Source organism: Phaenicophaeus curvirostris, chromosome 2 (genome assembly GCF_032191515.1).
Source record: "Phaenicophaeus curvirostris isolate KB17595 chromosome 2, BPBGC_Pcur_1.0, whole genome shotgun sequence".
Classification (NCBI taxonomy): Eukaryota; Metazoa; Chordata; class Aves; order Cuculiformes; family Cuculidae; genus Phaenicophaeus; species Phaenicophaeus curvirostris.
This window is the reverse complement of record NC_091393.1, coordinates 65,378,799-65,391,270: the sequence shown is the minus strand read 5'-3', so window position 1 is coordinate 65,391,270 and position 12,472 is coordinate 65,378,799. Positions and strand designations below refer to the sequence as shown.

At 40.5% G+C, this 12,472-nt stretch overlaps 1 protein-coding gene across 3 annotated transcripts in view; it reads right to left on the bottom strand.

Annotated features, from left to right (window-relative positions):
• The window catches only part of DISC1 (DISC1 scaffold protein), a 201,885-nt gene that overhangs the window by 120,982 nt on the left and 68,431 nt on the right, over positions 1–12,472 (bottom strand). The gene's annotated exons all lie outside the window — the stretch shown is intronic.

Sequence of the window (12,472 nt, the reverse complement as noted above, 5' to 3'; positions counted from 1 at the left end):
TCTGACACAGAGTTGTGGTTAACTAGCCTCTTATAACTCAACTTCCAAGCCTGCCAGGAAAAGTTCAACTGTAGTTACTTGTTCTCACGAAAATTTTATAAGTAACACCACTACTTTATTTGTTTTGTTTAATAAAAGCATACAGAATATTTGTAGCAAAGTGATTCAACAGTGGGCTGAAATTGAGGCATTGTCCATGCTTATATGAACAAATTCAAGGCTTTCTTCCACATAGAAAATCAGGAAGGTTTACTACTTTGATGTTACTGAACATAATGTTAACCTGTGCCTTTGGAACTTGTAAATATATTTATAAATTACTTTTTAACATAAATTTCAAAAATCCAAGTCAAATCAAACATTAGGAGTTACAACAGAGATTAAGTCTGCAACTTTGATACTTCCTTTTCTCTTGCTTCACAGGTGTACACTTTTATAGTGTTCAATTACTTTATCACATGCTATTTTCTTTTCTGTCAAACACCTCAATTCAATGTACGTGACAGTCAGCACTCTACACCAGGAGCATTTCAATTCTTTTTAGCTGCATTATAAAAATTGTATTTCTTTCACAACCTATTGCTGATATTCCTGCAAAATAAAGAAGTATTAATTTCTACGCCTTTTTTTTAAGCGTTTGGCACTGAAGTAGGAAAACATTTCAGAAACATCACTGGATTTATTTCACTAATACTCTCGCAATATAAGGTAGTGCTCTATTCACTTTACAGGTAGAAGAAACACAAGTCACTGTAATTCAGAAAGCATGTGAAGACTGAGTGCTTGTTTTGACACTAACACAGTCTCTGCAGCCTATCTCTACGCATTTCAATTCTTTTTTGAGAACTCACTCCTTTATATTTTCCAAGCACAGCACTTACCAAGTAATGTTCCAAGAGCTGGCATTTATGTAAGTCTGAACCCCAGTGCAGACAAAATTGGACTTGCACTCAGTCACTGACCATCTACAGAAAGGCCAGCTGGACCGTCTTGCCCAGCTGCACACAGGAGTGAGACAGCCTCAAAGCCAGAATTCAGCTGTCTGGTGTGTCATTTAATCACGTTAATGAGACAGCTATTTGCATTGCTTTCCCTAATGCCTTCCTTCATGGAGTACACACCTTTCCAACCCACACCCCAGCAAAACCAGTCATCTCATTACTACTACAGCACACAGGGATACCTCCAGCTCCAGATGTGGCAGTCCTCTCATAAATCATTCATGACAGTGTAAGTCAATGTCTGTGTAAGGCAACAAACAGACATACAGCTGGCTAGCTACATAAAAGTGGTTTTACATTTCCCACCCAACAGTCTCCAATTTCTCCCACATCCACAGCAATATATAGGCAAAATACAGAATATTACACGTGTAATGATGCCAGCATCAGCTTCCTGCCTGCCTCTGGGCATGCCAGAGGGAATGAACTATTTAGCCATTTATTTTCTCAGACACTGGAGCTCCAAGTGACTTTCAGCATCTCCTACAATCGGCCTCTGAGCTGGTCAGGTTATGTAAAAAAGGAGTTGGGCTTTGTGTACAGATGTCAATGGGGAGCAGCAAGGCTGCAGTGTGTAATTGAATGAATAATGGGTGACTGACCCAGTTGTTCCGAAAGTGCCTTATAACATTCATCTCTAAAGACCCAGGCCATAACAAAAATTAAAGTGCAGTTATAACCAGAAGAATTAAGAGTATGAAGATGGCATCTCTATTTAACAAAACTCTTCCATGTATCTCTCCTTTTCTGTTTACTTTCCTCACAAAAAGGTTTATACAGTTTCACTCCTCTGAAGAATCACAGAATAACAGAATCACAGAATAACCAGGTTGGAAGAGACCCACCGGATCACCGAGTCCAACCGTTCCTACCAAACACTAAACCATATCCCTCAGCACCTCGTCCACCCGTGCCTTAAACACCTCCAGGGAAGGTGACTCAACCACCTCCCTGGGCAGCCTGTTCCAGTGCCCAATGACCCTTTCTGTAAAGAATTTTTTCCTAATGTCCAGCCTAAACCTCCCCTGGCGGAGCTTGAGGCCATTCCCTCTTGTCCTGTCCCCTCTCACTTGGGAGAAGAGGCCAGCACCCTCCTCTCTACAACCTCCTTTCAGGTAGTTGTAGAGAGCAATGAGGTCACCCCTCAGCCTCCTCTTCTCCAGGCTAAACAACCCCAGCTCTCTCAGCCGTTCCTCATAAGGCCTGTTCTCCAGCCCTTTCACCAGCTTTGTTGCTCTTCTCTGGACTCTCTCCAGAGCCTCAACATCCTTCTTGTGGTGAGGGGCCCAGAACTGAACACAGGATTCGAGGAGCGGTCTCACCAGTGCCGAGTACAGAGGGAGGATAACCTCCCTGGACCTGCTGGTCACGCCGTTTCTGATACATGCCAAGATGCCATTGGCCTTCTTGGCCACCTGGGCACACTGCTGGCTCATATTCAGTCGGTTGTCAACCAACACCCCCAGGTCCCTCTCCTCCAGGCAGCTTTCTAGACAGACTTCTCCCAGTCTGTAGCACTGCACAGGGTTGTTGTGCCCCACGTGCAGGACCCGGCATTTGGCCTTGTTAAACCTCATGCCATTGGACTCTGCCCAGCGGTCCAGCCTGTCCAGATCCCTTTGCAGAGCCTCCCTACCCTCCAGCAGATCGACACTTCCACCCAGCTTAGTGTCGTCCGCAAACTTGCTAAGGGTGCACTCGATGCCTTCATCCAGATCATTGATGAAGACATTGAACAGGGCTGGACCCAGCACTGAGCCCTGGGGAACCCCACTTGTCACTGGCCTCCAGCTGGATTTCACACCATTTACCACCACTCTCTGGGCCCGGCCATCCAACCAGTTTTCCACCCAGGAGAGTGTGCGCCTGTCCAGGCCAGAGGCTGACAGTTTCTCAAGCAGAATGCTGTGAGAAACTGTGTCAAAGGCTTTACTGAAGTCCAGGAAGACCACATCCACAGCCTTTCCCTCATCCAGTAGCCGGGTCACTTTGTCATAGAAGGCGATCAGGTTAGTCTGGCAAGACCTGCCTTTTGTGAACCCGTGTTGACTGGGCCTGATCACCTGGTTCTCTTGCATGTGCTTCATGACAGCACTCAAGATCACCTGCTCCATGACTTTCCCTGGCACTGAGGTCAGACTGACAGGCCTGTAGTTTCCTGGGTCCTCCCTGCGGCCCTTTTTGTAGATGGGCACAACATCAGCCAGCCTCCAGTCCAGTGGGACTTCCCCAGTCTTCCAGGACTGTTGGAAGATGATGGAAAAGAACTCACATGGCTAACAGGAAGAGAGATCAATTTTTAATTTCTTTTTAAATCACATATCCAAAATAGCATTACAAACTAAGACACAGCTGTAGAATCCATATTGCTAACAAGGATGCACAAACCCATGTGGCTTTCAGAACCAGATGCTGAGTCAGAAAACACACCCCTCTCTATATCTAGATTTCTTTTTTATGAGCATGTATCTTTTCATGAGGATCTATCAATTCATTGAAAAATAAATAAGGAACTTGGCATTGTCATTTCAATGACAGCAAAACCATAGTTTTAAGATAATTTTGCAGAACTATAGTTCTAAGAATTTTATGTTAATCTGACATATAAAGAACACCATTAGTAAACCATTATTTTGACTCAAGCTGGAGATAGCCGCATTACCACAGACTTGAATCTAAAGAACTCTTTTGTTGCAGTTACAGCATTAATACAGATCCTTGCAAGTCTATTGGTATTATTTATGGTATGAATTTCACAGTAGTATCCTGTTTTGAATCCTGGCTAGCCTTCAGAGAAATACCACAGGAAACCCTTATCCTTTTTGAGATTAGCCCATCGTACAATTCAAATGCAGCAATCAAAACTGTGGACCAACCTGCCATAGTTAGCAACTATGAACAGCTTTTAACTAAGGCTGTTTTCTTCTGCTACAAAGCACTGTCACAGAGAAGCCTATCACAAGCTTTCCAATTAACTGACAACCTAACAACCCACAAGGGAAGCCAAGCAGTCCAGACCAAGTCATTTTACTGACAATGGGCTTTAACAGACATGATCTGTTAGATGCAATTTGACCTAGAAATAGTATTTTCTTTTACTACCACCCCAGAGCATCATATTTCATTTTAAGAGGGGTATTCTGTCTGCTTAAAAGTTGCTTTACTTGCTTCTACCAGGAAAAATGGCTTTAAAAAGCTCCTTAGACCAACAATAAATTCTTGCCTGGGAAGATATCCATTATTTTAACGCATTGCTATTCTCTGGCAGAACAGCTAATCAAGAATTTGACTGCTTGTCCTCACATTCTCTGCAATCTTGTAAGAACCATTTAGAAGTTACTTCTCAAATTCAATATAAGCTAACTCCATTATAGAGAAAGCAAAGTTCTTGAGTCAACGGGCGGAAGGACTACAACAAGACAGGAATGCAATTAATACAAATTTAACTGACTAGATGTAGGGAGAAAAAATGGTTTAACACTTGCAGAACTGACAGAAATGTATACATCACATGCAATTTCTACATTCATACAGATGGCCATGTAGGCCTATAATTTAAATGGTTTCCAATGGATTTACACATATTAGTATTCATAACAAGAAGAGAGGAAAAGAAAAGGAACATGGACTTGCTACCTCCTAGGGCTCATCATATACATGCTAGACCAGAACACGAAAGGAGAAGCAAAGGAATTACCCTTTCTGGATGATGAATGAAGTAATACTTTGGCAAAACAGCTGAAGAACGGCAGGAGGATGTGGGAATCCTGCATATTGAGGAGCTAAGGCTGACTTGGCATGTAATAACAGAGCATAGTAAAAATTTTAAGATTCAAATCCTTCAAGCAAGCCAGTGACTTTTAAGTATCTCATATTAGTGACCTTAAAGAAAAATAGATATTGAGTATGTTGGATTGTAATAACACAGCTGGAACCTGATGAGACTATGATGTTCTTAACAAGGAATGGTGTGCTGGCAAAATAAAGCAAGTCAGTTAAATGCAATAGGGGACAAAGAAAACTAGGAATCCAATGGTCTGGTTCACACATTCCTTGCTCTATCACAGGCTTCCCACAAAACCACAGAGGACATTAAATGTCATGACAGAACAGATGATGTTTAAACAGCCTTTTAAAAAATAATCTGAGAAGTTATGATTTACATGCAGGAATTACAGACGCTATGGAAGTGGGTTTGTTCAAAGGAAAGCTGACTAACACAATACTGGGAAAAACAGCTTTCTACTAAAGGAAGGAATGTTATGGAATCTTTCTTTCCACTTCACTAGTATACTTCCCTTTGCATACCAGGCTATTGTGTATTTATGTTTTGCTTCTTAAGAAAAAATTCAAAGAATGAAAACAGGCAAAAGGTAAGTCATGCTGTTGTTCTCTACATTCAAGATAAATATACATACTGCTTAAACAGAAATGGTTCCTGTAGTAATAACAAACTATACATATTCAGTGACAAAAAGTAGGCAGCCGTCTCTGATCTCTACCTGAAGAGACTGAAAGACAAAATGATGCACTTAAACAGTGAATATTCTTCCTTACGTTACTGCCACATAGATACTTTTATTTCACTCCCTATCTTCACACAACAATACAGTGCTTAAGCAAAAAGCACTTCCATTTCTTTAAAACTTAGCATAAGTTGGAACAATTTAAAATTATCTGTATTTGAATTTCTAATTCAGGAGCAACGCCAATTCTACATACATATGAGGAAAATATGACGAGCTAAACCATCAGTTCATACAAATACGTATTCCCTTCTAGATAAAATATTTAATAAAGAGTATTTTCTTGACTATCATCAAATTTAAACAGCTTAAAGTAATGGAAGTGACTGCAAACCTCATTCTAATGGCCACAGCCTACAGACAACATGACTTTTCCAACTCTAAGTCTTCTAACATGATTCCTTCTCTGATTCTGAAGGCACAAGCTCTACTCTCTTAGAAGACAAAAATACACAAAACGATCCCTACACTTGTAATCTCACTTTTAACAGCAAGCCGAACCTGACCTTCCAAAACCCCTTTGTCCAGTCCTCTGCAAACGAATTCAGAAGCGCTATTTGAGGAACATACAGTGTAAACATCTGCTACAGTCTATATCAAGGCAAAAATCCAACAAAAAAATCCATCAGAAATCTTAAGTCTAGTGACCTTCACTGGGTCTTTAAGGAAGAAATCCACAGTACAAAATCAAATCAAAAATTACTTTCTTGTACTTTTATGGTTCCCTTGATGTGTATATCTCAAAAAGCTTTGAAGATAAGTCAAGAAAAAAGCTTTTGAACAAAACCATACTTAACAAGAGACAGCTTTAAGCTAGACATGTACAACTAGGACTACAAGAAAAAATAAGAAAACATATCTGTACTGAAAGTTTTCTTGAATTGTTATTACAGGTACTATGTGTAGTTTTTTTAACCAGGACAAGACCTACAAGGGTGTTGCTAGTCTAATGGTTTTGTTCAATTAAGAACATTCAGAGCTAAATTGCATTAAATGCACTAAAATGAAACGCCACTTTTTGTCTTCTTTTTAAACTCTTGACCACAAAGTTTGATTCTACCTAATCAAGGAAGACATTGGATAACAAGATTTACATTATCTGTGATCTGCTTATAAGCCTGGCTGGGCTATGTATCTGAGTGTTACCACATCAGGAAATCAATTTTTCAGTCAAGTATATAAGTTCCTTTTCAACTTTGTGCAATGATCCATGGGTCTTTAAACAATGAGATTTCCACAGAAGCCATATCTCCACATTGTAAAGCAAAATCATCCTTTAAACCTAAGTCAGGGTTTCCCAAACAAACTCTGTTTTTTCCTTAGATAATGCACTCACAGAAAACTTCTGTAAGACAACACAGCTGGTTTACCAATGGAAAAAAAAATAAAACTCTGCTGAACAGATGCAGTGAAAATCCCATTTCTCTATTTAAACCCGTCAATGCTCTTGAGGCAAATAGAGAGAAAAGTTGTGTTTAATTCATATCAAAAAGGAAATTTGTGTCAGTTGCAAGTACTAGTCACATGAATTAGAAGCAAAACGCAATGTGTCAACTCAGAAAGCTTCCAATCTGAGACAAAAATTATCAAGATAGGTACTTTAAGGTACAGGAGCTTTGGATCTTCCGCACATTTCAATCTACAGTTCTCCAAAGAATGTGAATGAGAACCAAAATTATGCATCTAGGTCTGAAACATCAAAGAGCAGATTTTGCTCCAGCAAGCTGCTCTTCTTCTAGCTATCATCTACAGCATAGTAATTTCTTCATTGTTGCTTTATGAGAAGGATTGCTTCAATACACATGCTACCTCACTCAGAATTTATAAAGAGGCTGAACTAGAAGTACACTTTCAAAATGGCTTTGTCTAACTTTAGCTTACCAATAAGGTTCACTGTTGACCCATGGGTTGCTGAGTGACTGCGCTTGTCTTTGTCAACTCTTTAAGAGTCTTACCTATACAAAGTGGGCAATAACAACACATCATCCTGCCCAAAAGCTCTTACGTACACAGAACCCTAAACTGAGATGACCCTTATTTGCTGCAACGCTGCCAGATACTAGCCCCAATTATGAGGGGCTTGAAGAAAAATCAGGGCTTCATCTGACATTTCATAATTTTTTGCAAGAATAATTATTAAGATTTTTTTTTTTGTGCCTGCACTAGGATGACTGAGGTAGCACCTCAGTTGGCATAGTATGGTAGCTGGGGTTTTTTTAGATAAAATCACTCCAACAGAAACAACCAGTTTACAGCCATTTGATGATGATGCCAACATCTTTAATGACGATTCCAAGCTGGATTTTCATTGCCATGTATTGGGAAATCTTCTGGTGCTGTAACACACCATTCAGCCAGTCAAGCTGGCTGTCTGTTTCAGCCAGCCACTCATGGGGTGCTGTATTTCCCACTGCTTTTCTGTCTTCTGCCACAGAGCAGTTGTGGCAGTTGTTGCTCCAGCTGCTACCTGAAATAAGAGCACCAGACTGAAAACAAAAGCACAAACAAACAGCTCTCTGCAGCAGCAGTTCATTACTTCCAAACACTTTACCCAGATTTTCTGACTTGTCAAGAGATTGCCATTTTTCTGCTACATCCATCTGGGATGCACAAGAACTAGAACTTGCCCACAGCAGCTGCAATTATTCTCTTAAGAATAACACCCATTTTACTTTACTGGCTGAAAGAGTCTGTCCTTGGATATTGTTGTTAGTTCTTCCTCTATTATATATAAATGAATTCAGTATCATATATTGATTGGGACAGCTGGTCATTTTTCCCTAAGGAGAAATAAATGTCATCATATGCATACCCAGAGGATCAGCACACATGTGGCCTGGACTTTATAGGCTCCTACATCACACTCTAAGCTGTTCAGGCAAGCAGGGGGAACCAGACACTCAGTAGGGAAAATCAGATTCCTCATTACACTGCACACATGGGTACTCAAGTAGGTGGTATTCTTCTTTCTGCTAGGATTTTTTCCTTCTATAATGCTGCATGGAAGGAAGAAAAAACGTGTCTAAGATGGCTCAATAATACTTCAGAATGCTAGGAATGGCTCTGTCCTCCAAGCTGGAGAACTTGTTCTGTCATTTACCTGCTGTGTTTCCAACCCCTCCTGATCTTCCCAAGGAAAAGCAGTGCCTATGGTGCAAGAGCAGACTCCACAGAAGCCCCTTTTCCTCCCTGCAACAGGGTTCCCCATTGCTCTTGATTGGATCAGAGCCACTGTGAACTGCCAAGCCACAAAGGAAAAAAAACAAAAAAGGGACTCTGCTCAGATACAGGCAACTTGATCAAGAAGTCCTCTGCCATAATTTCAAACTCTGGCAGCTCTTGTCCAATTACTTTTGTTTGCACCTTTGCAGGAAGCAAATTCTCTTCATGTGCTGAAGCACAGACATTTTATGTTATGCCAGGCTTTCAGTACACAGTTTCTTCTAAAGTGGCTCCCATGAATGAGAAAAAAACCAAAAAAAGTCATGTGACTGAAGAGAGTCTACTCTTTAATCCTAGGCAGATAATAAAGGAATGCAATAAGCCTAGCTAGACAAAATGGAGAGGAAAACACCTACCTACCTAAAAAGAAAGCTGAGCCTTCTAATCAGTCAGATCACACAGGAAGAGCCAGACCTCTTCTTTAACCTATGTCTTTGTCTTAGCCTCTCACAAAAGCCTCCAGCCACCTTCTTTGAGAAAACTGAAATTATGGCCTCCTCAAAACACAAACCCAATCATGGGAAGTGAGAGAATCTTATTATCAAAGCTCAGGTTGGGTTATAACATTTGACACTACGTTTGAAGTTTCCCCTCAAAAAGCCCCTTGTGGCAGAGGAAGCTGGCTGCACAGCCAGTAACTCCAAGGATTTTTCAGGGCAGTCCTCCCCAGGCGCTGGGGAACATCCTCTCTGGCTGTGCTCCTCTGCTGCAATCCCATTTTTGCAGGTTTTGTGAAGTTGCAGTGTGCAGAATAAAACAGATCAACAGATCATTAAACAAAAGAACTATAATTAAAAAACCAGGGCATCATACCATCTTCATTACACCTAGCTATTGTAGCAGCAGTGGTATCAGCTATATTTTGAGAACCTCACAACTGTATTTTGGTCCATCGTGTGTAGCATAGACAGAGAGATGCTTCCTACTACAGAGAACAATTAAAATTCTGCATTAAGCTTTAAAAAAAAATAAATAAAGTCAGAGCAGCAAGGCTGAGTGACCTGTGCATCATCTTCACATCATGGAAGACGAGTTATCACTGACTGAAATTAAGTCAACACAAACCAGGAGAAATAAAGCCTCCAGAAGCCATGAAGAGTCATGCCCAGAGCTTATGACTGGGACAGAAGTGAACAAAAAGGAAAGCAGTTTCTGGGGCTGTGCAGCATTTCATGTGGTGTATTTCATATGCAAACACTGCCTTTCAATTCCTGCAGACCAGCAAAACTAAAATAACTGAACCAGTAAGGTGACTGAGGGCTCTCTCTTCTTTTCTCCCATTACTCAGTGACGAAGGCCAAGCTGGGGTGGCCACTACACAAGTTACCTGTTTTGTCTGCACATCTGACAGCTCAAGACATATGATAAAATTAGCATCTTGCGTAAGACTCAAAGTGGGGAAAGCTCTCTTCTTTCACTTATTTTACTTATCTGCATTTCTTCTTAGTATTATCCTTTCCCTAGCCTTTTGATATTTTATACCACGTGTACACACAGTCTGGTATCGGTGTGTGAGAAAAAGAGAGAGATTTCCATGACAGCCAAAAAGCAGGAAGATTGCCATACAAAGCCGGTAACTACAGAGGAAGAAGCCCAGAAGCTTTATCCTCTCACACAGCACAGGAGCAAGCATCTTACATGGACCAGACAGACACATGCTTGCACCATCATTCATGAAATGTAACTGCATCTGGGAAGACCAGCAGTGACAAATGACAGGAGGAGAGGGAAAGTCTGGTCAGAAGGGCAGAAGTCTTTTGGACAAGGAAGCACTGCAGGATTGCTGACATCCTCCCAAGACAGAGACACAATGATGCAGCATGTGAAAATTGTCCACTGAGTGAAAGACCCAGAAGTAAATTAAGTTGCATGAGAAGATGAAAGCAGCAGTGACTTGATGAAAACAGCTCCATGTGCAGCCAGTCCCAAGATCAGCTAAAACTTCCTCAGCACCACATAAGGTCAGAAATTGTTACATAATGATGCAATGTGCTCAGAGGTCTACTGAACCATTTACAGAAAGTTTTGATTACTTTGCCTCTAACCTACCTACCAACATCACATTCTACTTGCAATTAAGCACTACTAAGGTTGTAAAATCAGGAAAATGCACAGACCACAAAGAGCTCCCAATAACACAAAAAACCCCAAGAGGTAAACCCAGAAGTAAAGACTCAGAGTATCAGGCATGGAAAGTACAATTTGGTTCTCTGATGCCCTACACACAGGCCCAGCAAAGAGTCAGGAACATTACCAGACTGTGCACAGCAGCAGAAACATTCTGACGCTATAAAGCCATTTCATACTTCTGGTCTTAGTTGTTCTGCCATCCTTCTATTCCCAGAGGACATTTTTGATATGTATGCATGTTCATAGAAAATAGCCAAGGAAAACCTCAGGCTATATATTGAAAGAAGACTTTCCTGGATAGACTGCATGTTATCTAGTAAACAACATATATCTTTTTGAAAGGATAGGATGCAATTAGGTTTGCTGCTTCTAAACAGAATTCTTGAAAGCCAAAATTTTTGCTGAAAGGCTGATGTAAATAAACATGGCTGCATTCAGCCATGGCTGCACGTAGCTTGCCAACTGCTAATTTGACTGGAAACTTCACATGGACATAGCCTCTGAAGAATAACAAAACACATACAAAGCAGTCTCTCCCAATGACAGTACATGACAGTCTGTTCTGAATGGCACTTTTCCTAGGTTAATAAGTGAAACTACTTATAAAAGTCTCTTTTTCCAAATTTTCCCAAGTAAACCAACTTCTCTAAAAAACTTGAACTTTTTTGGCTTTATTAGGCTTTGGCCTCAATTGAAGCTGCTGAATGCTTTGAGTATATTCCAACTAATAAGGTTTTCAATCTCCTGAGCATCTGCTTTTCACTTCATAGTAATCTTTGTCAGATGAGCTCCAGGCATCATTAAAGCAGAATGAACTAGTAGCATAAAACTTGAAGTTCGGTTCCTCGCACCACTGGCCATGACAGTATTATAGCTACAAATATACAGAATAGTGAATTTCCCTATTTTCAGAAGGTCCCTCCCACCTACTGTGGAACAAATTCCTAATAATTCAAAATTGTTCCATGGTAAGAGTGGAAGAAGAGGTGAAGCATTCAAATATTTTGAAAGATATTTAATTGAATTTCTTTCAACCAGCATTCAGTGTGCTGACAATAGTCCAGATGGAACTGTGCAATTTATTTCAAGGATGACATGCTATAAAGTCTCATGCATCTGTAGGGATAAAATCAAAACAGAAAATGCTAAGTGAAAAGAAACATGAACAGAGGTATAACAGACTTCATAGTTTGGATTGTGAAATGAAAAGGGGTGGGGAAAGGAAACAACAGGTAGTTAAGAGAATAAGTCATATAATTAACAGTCTTATTTTCTAATTATAAGATTCAACTTACACTATGTTAAAAACATGTATTTCTGACATGGCGTCCTCTTCAACAGAGGATACAGGAGAAAGTACCTCACACTGGAACACTCAGACCTATTTTCCTGTGACTTCAATATGCCATCTTAGTTAAAATAGACATGTGTCATGATGCACACAACAGCTACTCCCACCTTTTACACACATCTCCACACAACCCCTTGCAAGTGAACTGAGGTTTCACACAGCAAATCCCTCACTTTATATCAAAACCTTTAGTTTACCAAGGCCAATTAGATCTGTCTAGATGAGCAGAACCACCACATTCT